Genomic DNA, 24712 nt, shown 5'->3' with positions numbered 1-24712 from the left:
AGCGATGTCGCTAGCGAGATCCCTCCTGAGTCACAAGTTTTGAGATGCAACAGCGATCTCACCAGCGAGATCCCTGTGTGTGACACTTACCAGCGACCGGTCCCCCTGCCGGGTATCGCTGATCGTCCTGGAATGGCCAGGACATTTTTTTTTATCACTGGTCTCCCGCTAGCCAGCACGCATCGCTGCCTGTTTGGCAGCTCACCAGCGATCCTGACAAGGTCATATCGTTGTCGGGATCGCTGGTGCGCCGCTATGTGTGACGGGGCCCAAAGCCAATTTTGCTTGAACAACACAATTGTGTCTTTTGAGTTACCCAAATTATGACCTCCGGGATCTGGAAAAGCACAAAATTAAGAGGCTCTCAACTCGTGATACCAGTCAATTTTCACAGACCTGTAACAATTAGACAGGTAGTCTTAGTGACTTCAGTAATCTGCTGTCCAATATCACTTGAAGACCACACAGAACTGAAAACAAGTCATTGTCAAGGGTGAGATAGTCCACCTGCATTCAATGTTGTTAAAAGCCATGTACTTCATAATTATCCGATTCTAACCTGCAGACCAGAGATCTTCACTCTGTTCGAGGACATCCATGTCCCTTCATCACAACAGTCTCTCTTAAAACTAAGGATGAGAACCCAATCAAAATCATTTGCTACCATTACCTGATCCTCTTGAAATCCTCTGCTTTGTATGGAATTATAAATCAAGCATCTCTACTACAATGGATAAGAAAAAAGAGACAAACTCAACACTAAACAAAGATGACTCAAAAATAGTGTTGAGCGATACCATCCGATATCCAGAAATATCGGATCGATTGGATCGGCCCGATACACAAAAAGTATCAGGTATCACCGATTCCAATACCGGAAGCCCCATTCAAGTCAATAGGACAGAAATATCGGATTTAAAAAAAACCCTTTCTTTCCTTGTACATTCAGTTCGGGAGGGGGAAGAGTGTGGGCGGGCTCTGTGCGGGCCTCTTGGGGGTCTGTGCCGGCTGCCGGCGGTCTGTACGGGCCTGCCGGGGATCTGTGCCGGCTGCCGGGGGTCTGTGCCGGCTGCCGGGGGTCTGTGCCGGCTGCCGACGGTCTGTGCCGGCTGCCGACGGTCTGTACGGGTCTGCTGGGGGGTCTGTGCCGGCTGCCGACGGTCTGTACGGGTCTGCTGGGGGGTCTGTGCCGGCTGCCGACGGTCTGTACGGGCCTGCCGGGGGGTCTGTGCCGGCTGCCGGCGGTCTGTGCCGGCTGCCGGGGGTCTGGGCCGGCTGCTGGCGGTCTGTACGGGCCTGCCGGGGGTCTGTGTGTGTGTGCAGGCATCGTCCGATGGGACTACAAGTCCCATCGGGCGATGCCTGCTACAATGACAGTGATTGACACATTAGCCAATGATGGGACAGTAGTAGTCCCATCATCCGGCTAATGTGTTGAATGTAAAAAAAAAAAAAAAAAACATACATACTACATACATACTACATATATACATCATTCATACAACATACATACTACATACATACTTCATATATACTACATTCATATAACATACATACATACTACATATATACTACATTCATTCAGCATACATACATACTACATACATACTACATACATGCTACATACATGCTACATACATGCTACATACATGCTACATATATGCTACATACATGCTACATACATACTACATTCATACTACATACATACTGCATTCATACTACATACATACATACTACATTCATACTACATACATACATACTACATATACAACATTCATACAACATACATACATACATACTACATATATACTACATTTATACAGCATACATACTACATTCATACAACATACATACCTACTACATATATACTATACAACATTCATACAACATACATACTACATACATACTTAATATATACTACATTCATACAACATATACATACTACATTCATACAACATACATACAACATACATAAAACATGCTACAGATATACAACATACATACTACATACGATACATTCATACAATACATGCATATAGACATACAGTACATATAACAGAGTACATACTCACCATTACTTGTCACATTGTTCTCCGAAGTCAGTGTCATCTGTGAAAAATATGAAAAAACAAACCACCAAATGCTCCCTGTTCCACAGAAATCCACGGGTGTCCCACGCCAATCTCCCGTGGAGAACAGCAGCATCAGCTGATGCGACCGCTCTCTAGGGGGCTCCAGGAATCCAATGACGGGAGGTAGGTATCCTTCCGCACTGTATTCCTCCGCCACTGTAAAAAAATAGTCCCTGGTCTCACTTTTGGCATTGCTGTGTGAGAAAGTTCCCACGCAGCTTTTGCCATAAGGTGAGACTAGGGACTATTTTTTTTACAGTGGCGGAGGAATACAGTGCGGAAGGATACCTACCTCCCGTCATTGGATTCCTGAGCCCCCTAGAGAGCAGTCGCATCAGCTGATGCTGCTGTTCTCCACGGGAGGTCGGCGTGGGACACCCGTGGATTTCTGCGAAATGGAGTATTTGGTGGTTTGTTTTTTTCATATTTTTCACAGATGACACTGGCTTCGGGGAACAATGTGACAAGTAATGGTGAGTATGTACTCTGCTATATGTACTGTATGTCTATAAGTATGTATTGTATGAATGTATTGTGTGTTGTATGTAGTATGTATGTAGTATATCTGTAGCATGTTTTATGTATGTAGTATGTATGTTGTATAGCATATATGTAGTATGTATGTTGTATGTATTTATGTATGCTGTATGAATGTAGTATATATGTAGTATGTATGTATGTTGTATGAATATAGTATATATGAAGTATGTATGTAGTATGTATGCGAGTATGTATGTTTTTTTTTTTTTACATTCAACACATTAGCCAGATGATGGGACTACTACTGTCCCATCATTGGCTAATGTGTCAATCACTGTCATTGTAGCAGGCATCGCCCGATGGGACTTGTAGTCCCATCGGACGATGCCTGCACACACACACAGACCCCCGGCAGGCCCGTACAGACCGCCGGCAGCTAACACAGACCCCCGGCAGGCCCATGCAGACCGCCGGTAGCTGGCACAGACCCCCGGCAGGCCCATGCAGACCGCCGGCAGCCAGCACAGACCCCACGGCAGCCGGCACCAGACCCCCGGCAGGCCCGTACAGACCGCCGGCAGCAGGCACAGACCCCCGGCAGGCCCGTTAAGACCGTCGGCAGCCGGCACAGACCCCCGGCAGGCCCACTCTGACCGCGCATCATGATGCACACAGACCGCGCATCATGATGACATCATTTCAGCAGCCAATCACAGCCACAACAGTGGCTCATTGCATTATGGGAACTTCCAATTCCGGTATTCGATATTGAAAAAATATCGGTACTCGGTATCAGAATTCCGATACAGCGAATATCGGCTGATACCCGATATTTGCAGTATCGGAATGCTCAACACTACTCAAAAAGTGAAGAACAGAACAAATCTCTTCGTCTGCAGCAACTTTATTAACAGTGAATAATAAACTGGGCAGATTCAAGCTTCTATAAAATACTCTTTCCAACCATATACACTGTGGAAGAATAACTTTTTGAAACATCATGTCCAAACCCTGAACAGTAATGGAGACGAACTTCTCGTGATCTGTACCGAAAAGCCACCATCGATTCCACCATTTGCCTACACTACATATAGTCATCTCCCCAACGATAAGCTGTCAATTTTCCAAGCATCTCACTACATTCACTCCAGTCCTTACCATGGCTATTCCTACAGTTCCTACAGGAAAGAACCAAAGAAATGTGCACCAGTGATATCGGGCATTATGTACTAGTCCTGATACGTGGGGGGCACAGAATACTCTCTGAAGTACCGTCCCTTCCAACAATAGGTCACAAACCTTCCACCAACAGAAACAAGGAATAAAATCAGCAATTACGTTATTTGTACAAGTGAGATGGCAGAAACTAAACCAAATGTTCTATTTTAGATACTACAGCACCAAATGGTGCAGCCATGACCAAACTCATCAGCAGGAGCGAACACAAGGATCTCCCAGCCCACCTCTAGCAATGTCCCGTTATGGGGAACATATTAAAGGCAGCCTCCAATCATTTACATAATTAAAGGAGGAACATTTTAGCTATAAACGGTGATGGAGCAATCCAACTTGTCCTTGTAACCTCTGAATTACTGTTTCAATTTGTTCACTTATAGGTTTGAGTAGGTATCCTTAGCTCACCTATTGCACTGTTTTGCTCTTCAGCTCCCTGTGGAACTTGGCTAACCAACATCTAAGGAATGTAGATGTTCGAAACCCATAAGCTCACACACCCATGAAGCATGCACCTTTCCACTTAGCTACATGCCCCTAGACCATAGTAAGGTCTTGGTATCCTATTGGGCACTAACCCCTGGATAATGGTCTAAAAGTCAGTTATCCCAGGCCTGTTGTCTATGTTGTATATATTGCTATCTAGGTACTTATTGATTTTACTTTATCTTCTTATTAGTGTGATTGCCTATGTCTAGCTTGAGCAGGCTAATTACACCAAGGATACTCTCTACACATGCTACACCCAACAACCAAGAAGCACCAACCCCAATTACAAGCATTAAGGGCAAGGACTACGCCTTTGCTCTTCTACCACCATTCCCAAGTGCTGACATAGTGAACCTAGCATACTGAAGAGTCTATTGAAGGAAACCATCCCCTGCGTAACTTCAACTTCGTCACTGATTCTTGCACATTATTGTCAAGAATCTGCTGATACTGAGTTGAATCCATGCGACCCTCAACTTTAACAAGATTCCCGGTGCCGGCATTGGCCACACAGCCCCAAAGCATGATGGAACCTCCACCAAATTTTACTGTGGGTAGCAAGTGTTTTTCTTGGAATGCTGTGTTTTTTAGCCTCCATGCATAACGCCTTTTTGTATGACCAAACAACTCAATCTTTGTTTCATCAGTCCACAGGACCTTCTTCCAAAATGTAACTGGCTTGTCCAAATGTGCTTTTGCACACCTCAGGTGACTCTGTTTGTGGCGTGCTTGCAGAAACGACTTCTTGCGCATCACTCTCCCATTCAGCTTCTCCTTGTGCAAAGTGCGCTGTATTGTCGACCGATGCACAGTGACACCATCTGCCGCAAGATGATGCTGCAGGTCTTTGGAGGTGGTCTGTGGATTGTCCTTGACTGTTCTCACCATTCTTCTTCTCTGCCTTTCTGATATTTTTCTTGGCCTGCCACTTCTGGGCTTAACAAGAACTGCACCTGTGTTCTTCCATTTCCTTACTATGTTCCTCACAGTGGAAACTGACAGGTTCTCTGAGACAACTTTTTGTATCCTTCCCCTGAAAAGCTATGTTGAATAATCTTTGTTTTCAGATCATTTGAGAGTTGTTTTGAGGAGCCCATGATGCCACTCTTCATAGGACAATCAAATAGGAGAACTACTTGCAAGTGGCCACTTTAAATACCTTTTCTCATGATTTGATACACCTGGTTATGAAGTTCAAAGCTCAATGAGGTTACAAAACCAATTTAGTGCTTCAGGAAGTCAGTAAAAAGTAGTTAGGAGTGTTCAAATCTAGAAAATGATAAGGGTGCCCATTAGAGTTGAGCGACTTTTTGTTTTTTTAGGGTCGAGTTTCGTTTCGTGAAACCCGACTTTTCCAAAAGTCGGGTCGAGCAAGATCGGCCGATTATAGGGAAAAGTCGGGGTCGTCCCGAAACACGAAACCCAATGTAAGTCAATGGGGAATAAAAGTCGGCAGTGAGATGAGGACAGGAAACACACCAACAGTGCCCATTTGAATGCCAAAAGCATCAATTCTTCTTACTTAAGCTTGTCAACCTTAATTAACTTCATAATACAAGTTATGCACTGAAAAAAGGGGGTTATTTGGCTAAAGTCGTGGGGGGGTAGGGCTGGCTCCAGGTTTTCATGTGCCCTGGGCCAAAGAGCGCCCCTTTAACACATACCACAACTCATCATGCTCCGATACGGCAGAGAAATAGCGGTATAGTACAATGAAAAATACCTCACTTTTTACATCTCATGACGAGGCCCATCTATTTCTCCATACAGAATCATTGGTCCCATATAATGTTTGAAACAGTATATGATGAGCTCTACATAATGCTACAGTATATGTTGGTTCCCATGGATGAAGCTCCACTGTCTTATGGGCCCAAATAATGCTCCAAACATAATGGGCCCCATTTCTAATGCTCTAGTGTATAATGGGCCCTGTAAATGCTGCTCCAGTGTCTGATGTCCACCTTTGGAATGTTCCAGTGTATGGTGGGCCCCATCTATCATTCTCCAGAGTATAGTGCTCCCCAAAAATTGCTGTCCCAACATTGAAAACAATCAAATAAGTCTCCTCGCTAGGGAATCCCTGTACTTGTCTGGACTCCTCGTCGTCCCCATCTTCCATCTCACTGCACAGTATTTCAACCTTGCAAGTGCTGTGATCCTGAGCAAGCAGGGGGGGCCCACTCGTTGGCGACAGCACTGGCACAGGGCCCCTGATAGTACGGTGGTGTGTCTGATGGCGGGTGGGCCGAACCTGCACTTTCATCTGCAGCTTCCTCTTTGTCACCGTGTAAGATGGAACTGTATATGGGAAGGGTAACCTGAGTTTCATCAGGGTCAGATTCAGGCCGTGTAGCGTGCGAGGGGAATGTAGTGGTCTGGGTCAATGTACCAGCAGATTCATCGAGCAGTGGCTGGGCATCAGTGCACTTGTGTCGCCCCCCAGGAGTACGGTCGCCACAGTGGCATTACCTTCCTCCTAGGGAGTGTGATGTCATGCTTGGGAGCAACGAAGGATCTCTCTAGCAGGTTAACTGATTGGGCGGCGTTATTCCCACGAGTCATGACCCTCCAAACAGCGTTCATGAAGGCAAAGTGTTTGTTTTACTTGGGCAGTATGGTTGCAAAGCTGAACCTTAAAGGAATGTCCAGAAGGGCACCACCAGGAGTGGAGCCTACGGTTAAATTCGACTCCACCTGGGAAACCTCAACCATGCCAGCTACAGAACAGATACACACATTGCAAGCTTAATTCCGTTAACGAACGAGACTCCGTCATGCCCCGCGGTCCGAGTCCGGCTTACTAGAGGGACACGTGAGGCTCTGGCACATGAGATTGGCCAATAACTGGTGTGTCATGCCATTACATGTCCGTGGCTGCATGTGCGCTACACTGAAAAGGCCAGCGTTTGTCGCTTACAGGTGCAGATAACCCGCTGAACAACGTTAGTGATGGGGATCACTGATTACAATTATTACCCGCGAACGATGATTTCCCAGTAAGTGCAGGTCAACCGCAGTTCCGGAATTAGGCCTAACCGTCATTCCTGAAAAAATGAAAAACTTACGTGTGCAAACCACATGTGCTGTAGCTTGCTTAACAGCTCGCCAGCCGTTCTCACGCCCAGTATGGATTACACGTGATTGCACAAAGGTGAGAAAGGGTACTGTATCCCCAGATAACATGTATGGATAGCGTACACATTCAAAATATATGTCTATACATCAGGAGGCAGGCTCAGATGGTGTTAGGCCCAGTATGGCTTGCACGTGATTACACAAAGGTGAGAAAGGGTACCGTATCCCTGGATAACATGTATGTCTAAACATCAGGAGGCAGGCTCAGATGGTGTTAGGCCCAGTATGGATTGCACGTGATTGCACAAAGGTGAGAAAGGGTACCGTATCCCAGGATAACATGTATGGATAGCGTACACATTCAAAATATATGTCTATACATCAGGATTCAGGCTCAGACGGTGTTAGGCACAGTATGGATTTGACGGCCCAGACTACACAGCGGAGGAGCAGGGAGAGGTAAAGATTGCAAATGCTGGGGCCCTGCCCAAGCAAGGGGGGCCCACTCATGGGCGTCGGTACTGGCACTGGACCCCTCATAGTACGGCGGTGTGTCTGACGGCGGGTGTGCACCACCACCGTCAGAGACACTTGATTTCACTATGAGGAACCCTGTGCCAGTGCCCGCGCCCAAGAGTCGGCCTACCTATCTGTCCAGGGCAACGGCACTCGCACGGTGTCGTGCGCTAGGTGGTGACCCCGGCCATGGGGGGGGGGGAGGCAGCACAGTTAGGGAGTTTTAGGAAGTGGCATATGTTGATATTGGACATTCAGCTGATGCAAAAGGCGAAATAGGTCAAGTCCCAGGAAGAGGTGGACCAAAGCAAGCCATTTTTCTGTCACCCTATGTGTCATCAGGGGAAGGTGGGACAAAATCCTTGGAAACCCATGCATGGTTCATTTTAATGAAGGTTAGATCATCCACATTTTGGGTTGACAGACGGGTCCTTTTTTCTGTCAGGATTGATCCAGCCGCACTGAAGACTCTCTCCGATAGCACACTTGCAGCTGGGCAAGCGAGCTCCTGTAAGGCATATTGTGCCAATTCAGGCCAGGTGTCCAGTTTAGCGGCCCAATAGTCAAAAGGGAATGACCTGTGTGGGAGAACATCGATATGGGAGGAAAAGTAGTTTGTAACCATAGTTGACAACTGCTGTCTCCTGTCACTTTCCATCGATGCAGTATTACCAGTTGTGTGAGCGGTATTTGAAAAATCAGTCCACAACATTGTCATGAAACCCCTGTCTCCAACGCCACTTCTGCTGTGTGCACCATGAACACCTCTGCCAAGCTGCCCCCGGCTCGTGTGAGAACCATCACCGCTGCTGTGTGCTGGGAATGCCTCAAGCAACCGATTTGCCAGAGTTGCTTGTTTATTAGCCAATATTAGTTCAAGGTTCTCCTGTGGCATGATGTTTTGTAATTTGCCTTTATAGCGTGGATCCAGGATGCTGGCCAACCAGTAGTCGTCATCGTTCATCATTTTGGCAATGCGTGGGTCCCTTTTTAGGATCTGCAAGGCATAATCTGACATGTGGGCCAATGTTCCCGGTGTCAATAATGCACTGCGAGTGCTGGGTGGAGGAGCACTTTCTGGCAAATCCACATCCCTCCAGTCACGCACAAACCCTGTACCAGACCTTGCCACGCCAACATTTTCACTTGCCCCACGAGATGCATCCTTCTCCCATAAGTAATCATCCCCATCATCATCCTCCTCCTCCTCTTCTTCCTCCACCTCGTCCAGGAGAGGTCCCTGAGCAGACAATGGCTGAATGTCATCAAGGATTCCCTCCTCCTCTTCCTCCTCATCAACATTGGCTGCAGACTCCTGCTCCTTAAGGTGCGTCAAAGTTTGCATGAGCAGACGCATAAGTGGGATGCTCATGCTTAGGATGGCGTCGTCTGCGCTTACCAGCCGTGTGCATTCCTCAAAACACTGAAGGACTTTACAGAGGTCTTTCAGCTTCGACCACTGCACACCTGTCAACTCCATGTCTGCTCTCAAAGTGCCTGGCCGTGTATCCTCCCACAAATGCATTATGGCCTGCCTCTGCTCGCACAGCCGCTCCACCATGTGCAGGGTGGAGTTCCACCTTGTTGCAATGTCGATAATGAGGCGGTGGTTGGGAAGGTGGAGCAATCGCTGCAGCTTCTGCATACGAACGGAGTGTACAGGCGACCGGCGGATGTGCGCGCACAGTCTTCGCACCTTCTGGAGCAGGGCTGTTAACTCCGGATAATTTTTGAGGAAGCACTGCACCACCAGGTTCAAGGTGTGAGCCAAGCAAGGTATGTGGCTGAGTTTTGAAAGGGCTATGGCTGCCACAAAATTACGGCCGTTATCACTAACTACCTTGCCTGCCTCAAGATGTACACTGCCCAGCCATGACTCAGTTTGTCGCTTCAAGTACTCGGCCAGCACCTCGGCGGTGTGTCTGTCGCCCAAACACATCATCTGCAACACAGCCTGCTGACGCTTTCCACTAGCTGCTCGATAGGGGGACACCTCGTGTGCAACAGTGGCAGCTGCAGATGGAGTGCTCGTACGACTGCGCTCTGTGTACGAGCTTTCGCTTCTGGAGGAGGAGGAGGAGGGTCGAACGCCTACAGCCAACTGTTTCCTATACCGTGGGCTAGGCAGCACTGTCCCACCACCGCTGTCCCCTGTGGACCCTGCATCCACCACATTAACCCAGTGCGCAGTGATGGACACGTAACGGCCCTGGCCATGCCGACTGGACCATGCATCAGTTGTGAGGTGCACCTTTCCACTCACTGACTGCTTGAGTGCATGGACAATGCGATCTTTTACATGATGGTGGAGGGCTGGGATGGCTTTGCGAGAGAAGAAGTGGCGACTGGGTAGGTCATAGCGTGGTACTGCATAGGCCATGAGTTCGCGGAAAGCTGCGCTTTCCACCAACCGATAGGGCATCATCTCAAACGAGATTAGTTTGGCAATGTGGGCGTTCAAACCCAGTGTACGCGGATGAGAGACTGAGTACCTTCTTGACTTACTCATAGTGTCTGGGAGGGTGAGCTGGACTTGAGAGCTGCATATGGTGGAAGTAGCGGTGGACAGGGCGGACTGAGAGAGGGTTGATGATGGTGATGGAGTTGGTGTTCTTTCTGATGGCCTAGATTCAGTATTTCGTTGATATAACAGTGGGATTCCCTGACTGCTGTGGTCTTGCAACGACACCTCAACATTTGCTGCTGTGCTAACCGGTGGGCTTACAGTGGGGGAAACAATGTAGCGTTGCTGACTACCTTCGTTGTGATCAGTTGCACATGTGGCACTTGAGGTTTGGTGTTGTGTCCACGCTTGCAAGTGCATGCTGGTTAAATGTCTAAGCATGCAACTAGTATTCAAATTTTTCAAATTTTTCCCTCGGCTAAAGGTCTCTGCGCACTTCTTACAGATAACCTTGGCCTGATCATGAGGATTTTGTTCAAAAAAGTGCCACACTGCACTCTTCCCACTTTGGCAGACATTTTGCGGCCTAGCACGCTGTGATCTTTTGACCCTCTGGACAAGCTGTCCAGCAACTCTTTTGATTTTTGGAACCTGTCTTTGGAGTGCTCCGGGCCTGCCAGATAACAGCTGTTGTGATGTCGATGTCTGCTGTGGATGTTCCTCCTCATCTGAGCTATTGGAAGCAGCACCCTCTTCCCCCAATGGATGCCAATCTGGGTCAACAACTGGGTCATCCATCACCTCCTCTTCAATGTCATGTGCACCTTCCTCTGTGTCACCGTGTATGGTGGTATAGTGTGCCGGAAGGGGCACCTGAGTCTCATCAGGGTCAGAATCTGGCTCTGTACACTGCGAGGACAATGTAGTGCTCTGACTGAATGTACCAGCAGAATCATCTATCAGCGGCTGTGCATCAGTGCACTCCATGTCAGATTCATCTTGGCCTGGGTAATTCACCATTTCACTTGATAATCCAGGCATGGTATGTGAAAACAGCTCCATGGAGTAATCAGTAGTATGGCCTGCGTCATCCTTCAATCTTGGTTAGGGTGAAGGACACAAGAAAAGGTGTGGTTCATGAACATGAGCCTCCAATGACGACTCAGTGCTTTTACTTTTTTACAACTTCAGAAGAGGAGGCTATAGAGCTGGAGGCTATAGAGCTGGAGGCTGAGTCAGCAATGTAAGACAAAACTTTTTCCTGAAGCTCTGGCTTTAAAAGCGGTTTGCCAACTCCTAGAAAACTAAGCCTTCGAGGCCTTGTGGAGCCAGATGATGACGCAGGCTCAACACCTCCTGCATTCGGTCCTATTTTGCTTTTGCCACTACCATCAGATCCACCACCAACACCATCATTACCAGCTGCCAATTCCACGGCCTCTTCCACCAGCCTTCCTCATTTTTGGTAGAAATGTAGACAAAATCCAACAAACTATATAGTAATGTAAAACAAGGTACAAGGTGTCTATAGGACAGGGGAGATTTTGAATTTCTGCAGACACTTGTGGACACTGGACACTTTTGGATTGTGTGAGGCCCACTGAATATCAGAGCGCTATGTCACAGGCTCGATGGCACCGGTGTGAAAAAAGTGACTACAGGATAAGGGAGATTTTGAATTTCTGCAGACACTAGTGGACACTGGACACTTTTGGATTGTGTGAGGCCCACTGAATATCAGAGCGCTATGTCACAGGCTCGATGGCACAGGTGTGAAAAAAGTGACTACAGGATAAGGGAGATTTTGAATTTCTGCACACACTAGTGGACACTGGACACTTTTGGATTGTGTGAGGCCCTCTGACGCTGTATGGTGTGAAAAAATGCACGCGCAGTACCTCAGCAGGACAAAAAAAAAAATTGGGATTGCTTTTAAAAAAAGCAGTTTGCAGAGCAGTGGGTAAACAGCAATGCAGCTGTCAGGAAGCCTTAGAAGGCAGCCTAACAACCAACACCGCTGATCCCTCACAATATAGCCTCCCCTTGCACTGCACACACAGTGACTGGTGTGTTGTACAGGCAAAATCGCTAGCAGCAGAAGCAGTTTTTTTTTCTTCTTCCCTGCCTAACGCTCTCCCTACAGAATCAGCAACCTCTCCCTATGCTAAGATCGGCAGAAGTAAGATGGCGGACGGCGTGCACGCCCTTTTATAACCCCTGTGACGCCCACCAAAGCAAGCCAATCACTTGCATGCCCTTCTGAAAGATGGTGGTGACCCCTGCCTATGTCATCACGTTGCCCACATTGTCCGTGGATCCTGATTGGCTGAAAAAGTGCGCAAAACAAACTTTTGAAACGCGACTTTGGCGCGTAAGTCGCCGACCTCGTGGCCCACCTCATCCTAGGGTCGGGTTTCGTTTCATGAAACCCGACTTTGCCAAAAGTCGGCGACTTTTGAAATTTTTCGACCCTTTTCACTCAACTCTAGTGCCCATACTTTTGCACCGGTCAAATTTTGTTTAAATGCAGATTGCACATTTTCTGTTAGTACAATAAACCTCATTTGAATCCAGAAATATAACTGAGTCCATCAGTTATTAGATATATGAAACTGAAATAAGCTGTTGCAAAAACCAAAATTGTCATAAAGAAAAAAGGTTAACATTAATAGGGGTGCCCAAACTTTAACATATGACTGTATATGAGGGGCTTGAATATAGAGACCAAACAGGCTACTAACAGCAAATGAAAGGTGGGAGACAGCCATTGTGCTGCTTAGTCTTAAAGGGGAATGGAGACTGCTCCAACACAACACTTTTCTTCTCCCCCCAAATTCATCCTTTGCACTGCTGACACTTGGCAGCTTCAGGTGAAGTGATTTCAGTACATGCCAACATGTTATTCTGCTGATGTGTTCCTGCCATGATCCTTTATGTGCGTTTCCTTTGGCTTTTCTGAATTCACTCCTTGATGTCTGCAATAATGCTATTTAACATTCTTATACTGACCAGAGATCCTGTTTTATGCCACTTCCTCACCAAACTATGTATACTTTAACTTTTCTTTTCCAGTAGAAGGTCTTAAAAGTGACCAGCTGAACAGCCATGTGCTTCTGTGAATAATACTATTTGTACATCAGCCTTCAAGAAGCCCTCCTCCTCCTCCTCCTCCCATCAAAGTTTTTATCCTCTTAATATATTGCAGTCATCAGAGAAAAGAAAAGAATTAACTGGGTGAAAAGGCAAAATGAGCAATTGTATGTACACAGTGCTATAGCACTGTGTACATACAATTGCTCATTATGCTTTTTGACCCAGTTAATTCTTCTCTTTTCTCTGCTCTATGTAGAAACTGGTAGTCTTTCATCCCTTCATTTATCATTCCCCTCTTCACCTCTGGACCCAGCTGCTCCACTTCTTCCCCTGCCAGGGAATTTTGCAGTGATGACTCATGCAGGAAAAAGAGACTTCCTATTGCTACATAGAGCTTAGAAGGATTCAGCTAGTCGGTTTTTAATCACTTGATGTCATAGACCTAATGGAAAAGAGAAAAATTATCTGGGTAGAAAGGCAAAGTGAGCAATTGTAAGTACACAGTGCTGTATAATATGAAGACTGCAATATATTAAGAGGATAAAAAAGTTGATGGGAGGAGGGCTTCTTTAACGATCACAATACTCCATACTGGGCGCATTCACAAGGAACAGAACACTACTGTCCCAATGAGAGGACCCCCAACTGTTAAAAAAGAGATAATGACCTAAAAGCTAAGACAGTTTTGATGAATGAGGCCCAATATGCGTCATCATGTATAAACCACAGAAGAACAGGCCCATTCTGTAAAAATCCCACCAAAAAGATAAAAACTTTGACACTGGAATCAGGATCTCAGCTTTAACATCATGATGCTCTCAGATGGTGAGCAAAAACCTGATGGCTGATTCCCTTTGAGACTCCATAAACTGCCTTATTTATTATATACATTATATAAATGCAATATCCCAGGAGCGTGTGTTTTCCACCAATACAGTATGTACTCTATAGACTTATGGAGAAGTCTCGTTGTCGCTGTGATTCCTTCCCTGGGGGTTTGTGTTCCAAGGTATTTAAAAATCACTGAAACATCTGTCTGATTTTTCTTCTCGCTAATAAAAAGAAGGTAGTAACAAGGGACTTCGGAAAGTCCAGGAGCCAAGTGTGCTGTGCGAGAGCTGATACATTACACATAAGACTAAAGGAATTTACGTCTCACTTTTAGCTTATGATCTCTTGCCAGTACCAACTGCGTAGCAGAGATAGACGATAAGAGATGCTGACAGCTGTGCCCTACATGGAGGCTGCCAAAAACCACGGCAAGTCTTGTTAGTCTGCCACATGGCTCCAGGCCAAGCACAGATATCAGTAACGCATAATGAGCCACCATAAGGAACTGGTGTGCTTCTTATATATTAAATCACAGGTAGGACCAGAAAAACAATCTACGGCTAATATTGCAAGGTGGATACTGAAATATACAAGTAGATACTTCAATCCATCTATCTGTCTCTGTTATTGATTTATAATCTTTTATCTATCTATCTATCTAGCTATCTTATGTATATATGTTATTTGAGGCTTCTTTTCCACTCCGCTCTGTTGATGGGGCAGTACTTCCGATGTCATTCTGAGAACAGTCAGATCACCACTGCCTAACTGGAGGAGTTGGTTGTCAATCAGAATATCTACGCCGTAAACCCACAATGCTTGCGGTGATCTAATTGAGGTCACCGCAGTTCATCATCTCGGCACACAGTGAAGTGCCAGTGGTAACGCAGCCTCAGTGACCTGCGGTAGCCTTGATGATGTCACAGCTAGTCACTGAAGCTGCGCTCGCAGCACATCATTCTCCAATGATTTTCCGCCTTGACTGTCGCATCATGTCACCATCTAGGTTGTAGTGAGGTATAGCGTGGCACTACCGTGAGGTGCTCATGTAGGTCACCCAAACCAATTATGCAATCAATAGAAAAAACTTGGCACTCAACTTAGTATGTCATTTCAAAGGAATTTTATTGCTGCAGTCTGCAGCAATAAAATTCCTTTGAAATGAAATACTAAGTTGAGTGCCAAGTTTTTCCTATTGATACCATCTAGGCTGTAAACTGCATAAGCAAACATGGATTACGGTGTGGGACAGTATAGCTTATCTTCAGTTTGGACAGGTGAGGGATATGGTTGTTTATTTTTTGCTTTTTTTTTTTTACAGAGGACAAGGGCTTCATTGGAATGGGCATAAGGTGAGTATAACTGCTTTTTAATTGTATGTCAAATAAAGGAGTCAGTGTCTTTCTTTCAAATAATGGATTTTATTTTGGCTGTGTCTTTTATGCAATCTTACTATAGGGTTAGTAATGGAGAGGCGTCCCATGTGGGCTTGATGTCAGAGGCCTCAAAACAGCTGACATCAACCCCAAAAATATGATCCCCCTTGCCACCGCATCTGGGCAAGTGGGAAGAGCCAGGCAAGTGGGAAGAGCCAGGCAATGTGCCATAATTGGCACATCTAATCGATGCGCCTTTTCTGGGGAGGGTGCAGGCTGCTATTTTTAGGCAGGGGGGGCAATATGCATGGACCTTTACCAGTCTGAGAACACCAGTCAACAGCTGTCTGCTTTAGCTTGGCTGGTTGTCAAAAAATGGAGGGGACCCCACACCATTTTGTTTAATTATTTCTTTAAATGTTTTTTTTTTTTAAAAAGTGGAGAAGGGACCCCTCTATTCTTCATATCCAGCCATGATAAAGCTGAGAGTTTGCAGTCTTCAGCTGTCAGTCTTGCCTGCGCTGGTTATCAAAAATGGAAGAGACCTCAAGTAATTTTATTTATAGTATAGGAGCCAACTGATGAATACTCCCATCAGTGGCGGCATCTCTCACTGTTATCAGCCACAGCAGGTGTAGACTGTTGGGAGTTATACTCTCTCATCAGCCGACACATGTGACTTGCGGTAAACTTCTTACCGTCAGTCACAGCTGCTGGCTCACGCGTGGGAACTGCAGCTCTTTAACCAGCGGTAGTAATCTTACCACCGATCAGAGCCTGTCTTTGACATGCTGTCAGGCAACTGACAGCGTGGCAAACAATGGATGTTTGGGCCCCTCATTCATCTGAGAGGGGTCTGGGTTTGGGTCTGGGTAATGTTTGGGTACCTGAACTGAATATTTTTTAGATGTTAAGTTGAACCCACTGGAACCAAACATCCATTTGTAACCTTTAGTTTCTTTGCTTTTTAAAGTTGAAGGTAGGCATAAGGACATCGATCTTAACCTATAATCTAACATGTTGATCCAGAAGAAGGCAAAAACCTCATGAGACAGATTAGAGGAAAAAGTGCCTCATATTAGAGGAAAAATTTCTTCCCGAATCTATTTCTGTCAAGAGTTTTGCTAGCGTGGCGCCCTAATTTAATGAACTTGAATTTGCAGAAAAGTAATGTTAGATACACCATTAGTTACATCCCTAACAACACCAATTTAAAGGGAATCTGTCAGCTATTTAATCTGAGCTCACCATAATATAGGACCCAAGATCTTGATTCCTTTGATATGTCACTTATTGCGCTCTGTGCTGTAGTTTCAATACAATCAGTATTTCATCAGCAGGCGATTAACACTACATGACTACATCTCCTGTGCCTGGCAGTCAGGCTAATCTGTATAACCCTGCCCCCAGCACGGATTGGCAGCTTGATGTTCAAAATTCAAATTTTAAACAGGATGCAGCTAATTGGGGGTGTGGATGGAGCACATGTCTTATCTTTGCTACACCTAAATCAGAAGAATAAGGATTCTAGGAAAACTACACCAAGCAGCCCAGTAAGTGATACATCACTGGAATCAGGCTGTTCTGCCCTATATTGTGCTGCACTTGGATTATATAGCAAAAACCTGCTGACAGATTCCCTTTAAATCAGAGATATTCTCTTGCCAGGTAAGAGAACCTGTTGAAAATATTTGGGACCTGTAGATATTGTAACTGATAATTCCAGAAGCTATAATCTATATAATACGGTCTACAACAATGATGAGAGCAGGAGAGCAAACGCCAGGGGCGAACTTATTATTGGTGCAACCCCAAGAGGTAAGGGGCCACACTTCAACCCTCAAAGCATAGGGTCCCATATATTGTTCTTGCACAGGGGTCATCTTCTGTCTGTATCCACCATAGGTTACTAATAAATTCCTTTGTGACCCCATAATAAACGCCTCTTAAAAGAAGAGAGCAGCAGTAATTCGTCACTAACCTAAAAGAAAATGATAACTCGCTTGGGAATTTTAAGACATAGGCTCCAATTTCATAGTCATTTAAATAAAGACTATATGATAAAATAGAGACGGTCCGGTGATTAACCTAAACGGGAAGGTAAACAGAGCTATCCTGACACCTACTGGAAAGCTAAAATAAATGATTAAACATAAAATAAAATGACAAACTTATTCAAGAATCCAGATAAAAAGGAGTTAATACAGTCTAAGCCCAGAATGGAAATCAGAGATTTCTTCTTCTTTTTGCTTTGTGTGGGAACAAACACCCAAAGATAAAAAAAAAAAAGAAAAATTGTTCGAGAGCTTGAGAAGAGATCAAGAAAAAAAAAGGCTTAAGCCTCAAAGATTTCTTATTTCCCAAATTTCCAATCACCTTTCCCAAGGTTAAGTGCAATGCCTCCAGGCAACTGCTTCTAATGATGAAAGGGACAGTACAGGACAGTAATGCCCTTTGTAATGTTAATAAACCTTTATTTTGATATCAGACGCAGCTGCGGGGGAAGAACTGTCAGTTTTACATTTCTGCTTCGGAATTTGACAGTTTAATGCTATTACGATACAAAGTGTAGATTTCTATAAAAACTCTGCTAATTTGACGAGATAAAGGAGCTTTAGCCGCGCTCGCTCCATACCAATGCCATTCGACAGACTGACACCGATTGCGAGGAGGACGCATCAAGGATAGTTGTGTCCGTTCCTGATATCATCATTTATCACCACTTTCCATTGATGTTTCATTAAATTGTCGCTTCTATATCATTCCCAAGCCATTATGGAATCTTAAAGGAACAGTGTCATATTAATAAATTGTTATCTTAAGCCTGAGGACCTCTTGATGCGTGTAGAGGCAATTGTCCTTGGGGCTTGTGGATAATTTATCGCTTTGCGCTCTGAAAACTGTCTACCGCGTCGTTATTTTATTAAGGCATAAATTGAGTACATAGATAAAAATTTTACCAATAGTAGGTTCTCTATCTCCGGGCCTCAAGGGGGTGATCTACAAGGGAAACGCCTCCTTCTCAAGCAAGATCATTTATTCTGCTTTTATTAAAATAAATAAAATAAATTAATCAAATAATTTGTAAAATTTGTAAAACAAAAATCTAACAAACAAGTAAACTTGTCCAGCCTGGTAATTCAACCATATTGCCACCCGTCTGTCCAGTTCTTCTTATCAATATAGTAAGTCTTTTTTCTTTTTATTTAAAAGGAATCTTCCAGCCGGTTTTAGCTATGTAATTTGAAACTATGAGACACTGAGTCCGGTGATGTGTCTCTTACTAGGCTGTGTGTTGTTGTTTGAATAAAATCAGCGTTCTATAAGCAGGAGATTATCACTACAGGACTAGGTGCCTCGTGCCTCCTAGTCCTTGTGCTCAGTGTAACCCAAGCCCCTCACCACTGATTGGCAGCCTTCTGCCAATCAGTGGTGTGGGCGGGACTTAACATGGCACTGTATTTGAGCACTGCCAGATCTGCAGCAGAGACAACTGTGATTGTATCAAAATGACAGCAATCGGACAAGTAAGACACACATCACTGGAATCAGTCTCTACCCCTACTTTGCAAAAATGTGGTGACGGATTCCCTTTAAACTATTTGAAAACTAAAATTTTAGATATATCTTCTCAGCCCAATTTTTTTATCTTGGGGGGGATGTTGGTATCTTCACATCGGAAGGGTTCATCAATGCTAACCAAAGAAAATGATGTAGCTCCCTAGTGTAATTCCTTAAGCGTCTCACTCATACACAGTGCAAGGAATTTGTCGGCTCGTAGGTGAAATCAGAAAGAGGGAGGAATCGTCCAAGATCCTGGGAAACTCAAATAACACAATCCAGCAGATGTGAGTAAAAGTCCTTATTTATTGGTTAAAAAAAGGACAAAAAAAATTAGACTACGGTGACCTATTCAGCAAAAGTTGAAACCTACGGCTTTCAAACAATATAATATTTCATCATGGCAGGATCATCATTGTTGCTATTGTTCCAGTTCTAGAAACCTGCTGATATTTTCTAAACCGGCTTATGACCATACTTATTAGACTAACGTCAGCCAAACTTGTCAATATCGATGGGTTGGATCAGCAGTCTAATTTGTAGGGGCCCACAACTCTTCCCCGATAGATGATGATTTCGGGAGAGGTAAGGAACCGGCGTGTCTGGTGGAATCCCTCTTAGAGACCAGAGAGTACTCGGCAGATCGAGGACTCCTGTGTATGGGAGAGTCGGGCAAGATGGCTTCTATTCTTCGGTGAGGAAGGCTTAAAGTTGAAAAACGCTATTAACCTTCAGGTATGGGGCTGAACTGGAGGCTGATGGCTCACTGAAAGCTCTGAAGCCGGAAGGAAATTAACTTTAATCCTTCCAACTGTCTAAGACTTTCAGTCATAGAGGCGAGACTGGTGTAGGGCGAGCGGTGGCTGTACACACCCTAACTGACAGCAGGGTGTACAGTGTAGCGCCGGCTATCGGTTAGGCGCTGGCTGCACCTCTATGATGACTGAGAGTCAGACTGCCTGGAGGAATATAGCTAATTTCCTCCGGTAGATGGGCCTTCATGCATTTGGTAAGTTACAAGAAAAAAACTGGCAGATGGCTAGCAATAAGAATGCAAGATCAGACTACACATGGTTTGTAGTCTGTTGCTACGGAGACACCCAGGATTAGATGCAAGCTGGCCTTATACTGCAGTATAGTCACTGAATGTATAGGATCAATCATGAGATATTTAAGGAATGTTTTCACAGGATGATCTGTTTAGTGCTGTACAGCATATCAATTTCCAACAACTTTGCAGATTAATGAGTTTCCATAGAAACAGACTACAAACAAAACTTCTATATGTCTCTTCATTCCTTCCCATTGAGCGTTTTGTAGATTAGCAAGAATCAGAAAACAGATGGATTCTAATATGAATCCAGGACCAGACTGCACTGATCTGCGTGTACCATGTAGACGTAGAAGTCTCCTTAGGAGCTGTAGAAAAAAAAAAGCTGGATTTTGAACTGAGAATATTTGGAAAGTTGCTTAAAGTGTAATCGGCGTTTTCATTTTTATTTCATACTAGCTGAAGAGCCCGGCGTTGCCTGGGCATAGTAACCAGCTGTGGTTAGTTACAACAAATTATAATGATTATATTGCACATAAAAACCGTGCATCTAATCCTATTCTGTGTGATACTGACTGCTGAGCCGTGTATCTAATCCTATTCTGTGTGATACTGACTGCTGAGCCTTGTATCTAATCCTCTCCTGTGTGATACTGACTGCTGAGCTGTGTATCTAATCCTATCCCGTGTGATACTGACTGCTGAGCCGTGTATCTAATCCTATCCTGTGTGATACTGACTGCTGAGCTGTGTATCTAATCCTATCCTGTGTGATACTGACTGCTGAGCCATGTATCTAATCCTATCCTGTGTGATACTGACTGCTGAGCTGTGCATCTAATCCTATCCTGTGTGATACTGACTGCTGATCTGTGTATCTAATCCTCTCCTCTGTGATACTGACTGCTCAGCCGTGTATCTAATCCTATCCTGTGTGATACTGACTGCTGAGCTGTGTATCTAATCCTATCCTGTGTGATACTGACTGCTGAGCCGTGTATCTAATACTATCCTGTGTGATACCGTCTGCTGAGCCGTGTATCTAATCCTATTCTGTGTGATACTGTCTGCTGAGCCGTGTACCTAATCCTCTCCTGTGTGATACTGACTGCTGAGCTGTGTATCTATTCCTATCCTGTGTGATACTGACTGCTGAGCCATGTATCTAATCCTATCCTGTGTGATACTGACTGCTGAGCCGTGTATCTAGTCCTATCCTGTGTGATACTGACTGCTGAGCCGTGTATCTAATCCTATCCTGTGTGATACTGACTGCTGAGCCGTGTATCTAATCCTATCCTGTGTGATACTGACTGCTGAGCCATGTGTCTAATCCTATCCTGTGTGATACTGGGCTCCCCCTGCAGTCTGTGTCAGAGGGTGGTCTGTGTTGGCATGGCAATAAATTGTGGTATTTCCTGCTTTAAAGAAGGACGATAACACCATAGAAATAAGAATAATAGGCCTCAGTTACCACAACTGTCTACAAAAAAAACTGTTGCTGATAGCAGCCAATCACAGCTCATTTTTCATCTTTTAAACAGCTCTGGGACAGCGTGGCGAGTTTTGAGTGGCGTCTTTTGTGTTTCGACTTTTATGTGGCGAGGTTGGTGTATGTGTGGTGAAATGTGTGCTGAGGGTGGTATATGTGTTGAAGCACGTGGTAGTGCGTGGCGCATTTTGTGTGTGTTCATATCCCCGTGTGTGGTGAGTATCCCATGTCAGGGGCCCAATTTAGCAACTGTACGGTATATACTTTTTGGCGCCATCGCTCTCATTCTTTCAGTCCCCCTTGTTCACATCTGGCAGCTGTCAATTTGCCTCCAACACTTTTCCTTTCACCTTTTCCCCATTATGTAGATAGGGGCAAAATTGTTTGGTGAATTGGAACGCACGGGGTTAAAATTTTGCCTCACAACATAGCCTATGACGCTCTCGGGGTCCAGACGTGTGACTATGACAAATTTTTTGGCTGTACCTGTGACGGTGTGCATGCCAATCCCGGACATACACACACACACACACACACACACACACACACTGAGCTTTATATATTAGATATTCATAGTATAGATGACAATAGACAACGTTGTGATATATCTTATCAGATAAATCTGCTTCTGTCTCCTCCTAGACTGATCTTTCATTTTCAAAATTTTCAATTTTTGGGTTCCAAGCTTTAACGTTTCTCCTTGCAGAGATTGACATGTCAAGCCTGACATGCCAAGATGAGGCGACTTTTAAGTCTTTCAATTCTCCTCTGGGAAATTAAATATGCAAATTGTCTCTTCAGAGAGGAAGAGAACTAGAACTCTAGTTCCACCTATTGGAAGTAGCAATCCTAAGAGTCACTATATTAAAAGGTCGATTTATTGACTTTTAGGATTGCTGCTTCCAATAGCTGGCCCTAGAGTTCTAGTCCTCGCCTCGCTAAAGAGTCAGTAGTACTTGTGCAGATTAAAAAAAAAAAAGATTGTATCGGAGAAGTGTGTTTAGAAGTCCCGGATGGGTTAAATGTTTGAAACTGCCATTTTGTTTATATATTCACAGGATGTTTTGGCAAGTTTGATTGAGAAGGACTTTAAGGATTCTGAATTCCTGGCAGTGTTATCACCTGAAAACACAGCAAATGTTCCAAGCTTTTGAAAAAAAAGAACATATTTTTCCATACACTGGAAATATTTTCATCCTATATTTTAACAATGAAAGATCTCAAACTTGAAATTTTTTGATACTTAGATGAAAGCCTAGTAAGGCCTGAAAAAAGTCTTCCTATGGATCCCCATAGACGCAATACCGTGCCATTTATTCTGCTATGCGTCCAGCTTTTCTGGATCTGTCGGCCTTCCTCAGCAGAGGCGTAGTTAGGATTTCTTTCACCCAAGGCACAGATTAAGTTTTCTGCCCTAGCAAAGTAGGTTCAGCAAATCTTAAAAAATTTGATTCGGAAAGATTCTCTCAAAAAAATTGATGCAAATCGAATCTGCTGCTAAGAGGTTAAAAAAATTAACTCTTGTACTTGTCGCTCTTTGGCCTTCCTCATATCTTTCCCTCTTCTTCCACTTTACTTAGTTCTCCGATTAACTCCTTTTTGGTCTTGTTTACCTTACGAGTCTTCCATCAGAGGCCTCCACTTACTAGGCTCCATGTGGTCACATGGTTAACTGTACAAGCCATTGCCGCTAACGAGTTGAGTCATACTCAAGATGGAAACCATGAAATTTAATTGATGTATTTTGCTTCAAGTGACCGATTCTAACTTAGTCAGTGACAAGACCCCCTGGCAGACTTGAAAGGAGGAGAAGACCAAAAATAATGGCCAGCAGAACGGATTATGGAGAAGTGCATATATGAGTGTATTGATGAGGTTTTTTTACCTCTTCACCTGTTGGTTTTGTGCAAATCAAATTCCCAAAGCAAGCAAATTTGTTAGAATCCAACTTTTGGGGGAAATTCGTAGAGAAATTGATTATTCTACAATCAATTTATTCATTCTGGACAAGGCAAAAGTGGCTTGTTGCTGTCCCCCTTGAAATCTGCACTTGTAACATCCAGTCCTGTACCTATTCCCTCTGTTTCCACTTCAGTCACTCGGTGGCATTGCCCATTTGTTGCGTTCGATAAGGGGCAACTGTTCAACAGTCCTATTTAATTCCTGGGTCATTTGATGTCACTGAGTCTGAGAGCCTTAGATTTAATTGCTGGTTGCTGAGATTACTTCTTTCTGGGAGTCCTGGGCTGGGCTGTTATCTGTTTAAACCCCTGAACCTCAGATTCCCACTTCCAGTTATGCATGCTCTTTCTTTGGTCCACACCTCAGTGCTGTTGCTTCTTTTATGTTATTTTGATCATCATCCCTTTTTCTTACTTTTGCTTGATTTTTGACTAACCGCTTGTTTTCTCATTTTGTCCTCTACTAGACATATTGGCATAAGTCCGGAATGATGACCCTTCTTGCTGCCAGCTTGCTCCTTCGGTAGTGGAGTGTTGGTGTGCACTCTTTGTTTGTTGGTGCTGGTTGAACAAGGAGCACTCCCAACAGGCTGTAGAGAATAAGATCAACCACACTTTGCTTCACAAAGGAGATATTTTACTTGTGTATCAAGCACAGCAAAGTGAATGACAGTGAGGACATGGGCGACCATAGGAGTTATGTTTCGACTTTTCCCGGGTCTTTATACCGCAGTCACTGTGCTACTGCATCGCTGTACCCAGCACATCGTGCATTCTCTTCTCCATTCTTTCTCCACACTCTGCACAGTGGCTTAGTGATAAAGACCTGGAATAAGTCAAAATGTCTCCCTTAGGTTTGACTATGTCCCCACAATGTCGTTCACTTGTTCTGTCCTTGATACAAAACTAAAGTATCTCCTTTGCGAAGCATTTGAAATAGTGGTAGATCTTATTTCCTACAGCTTGCTCCACCGGTCAACAGCCAACTCCTTGGCCCCAAACCAAGAGCTCCTAT

General features: G+C 44.6%; 1 long non-coding RNA gene across 17 annotated transcripts in view; it reads left to right on the top strand.

The window, feature by feature from the left end:
- Positions 1 to 24712, top strand: part of LOC141096282 (uncharacterized) — a 352604-nt gene that overhangs the window by 89473 nt on the left and 238419 nt on the right. For 6 of the 17 annotated variants that reach the window (XR_012233643.1, XR_012233664.1, XR_012233634.1 and 3 more), the window contains one exon: positions 15578 to 15608. The exons of the other annotated variants lie outside the window; for them this stretch is intronic. This is a non-coding gene — a long non-coding RNA (uncharacterized lncRNA). The remainder of the gene's footprint in view (positions 1 to 15577; positions 15609 to 24712) is intronic. 17 annotated transcript variants of the gene reach the window in all.

The sequence above is a fragment of the Dendrobates tinctorius genome, unplaced genomic scaffold (genome assembly GCF_039654945.1).
Source record: "Dendrobates tinctorius isolate UK_male_01 unplaced genomic scaffold, ASM3965494v1 ptg000009l, whole genome shotgun sequence".
Classification (NCBI taxonomy): Eukaryota; Metazoa; Chordata; class Amphibia; order Anura; family Dendrobatidae; genus Dendrobates; species Dendrobates tinctorius.
This window is presented reverse-complemented; position numbering and strand designations above follow the sequence as displayed.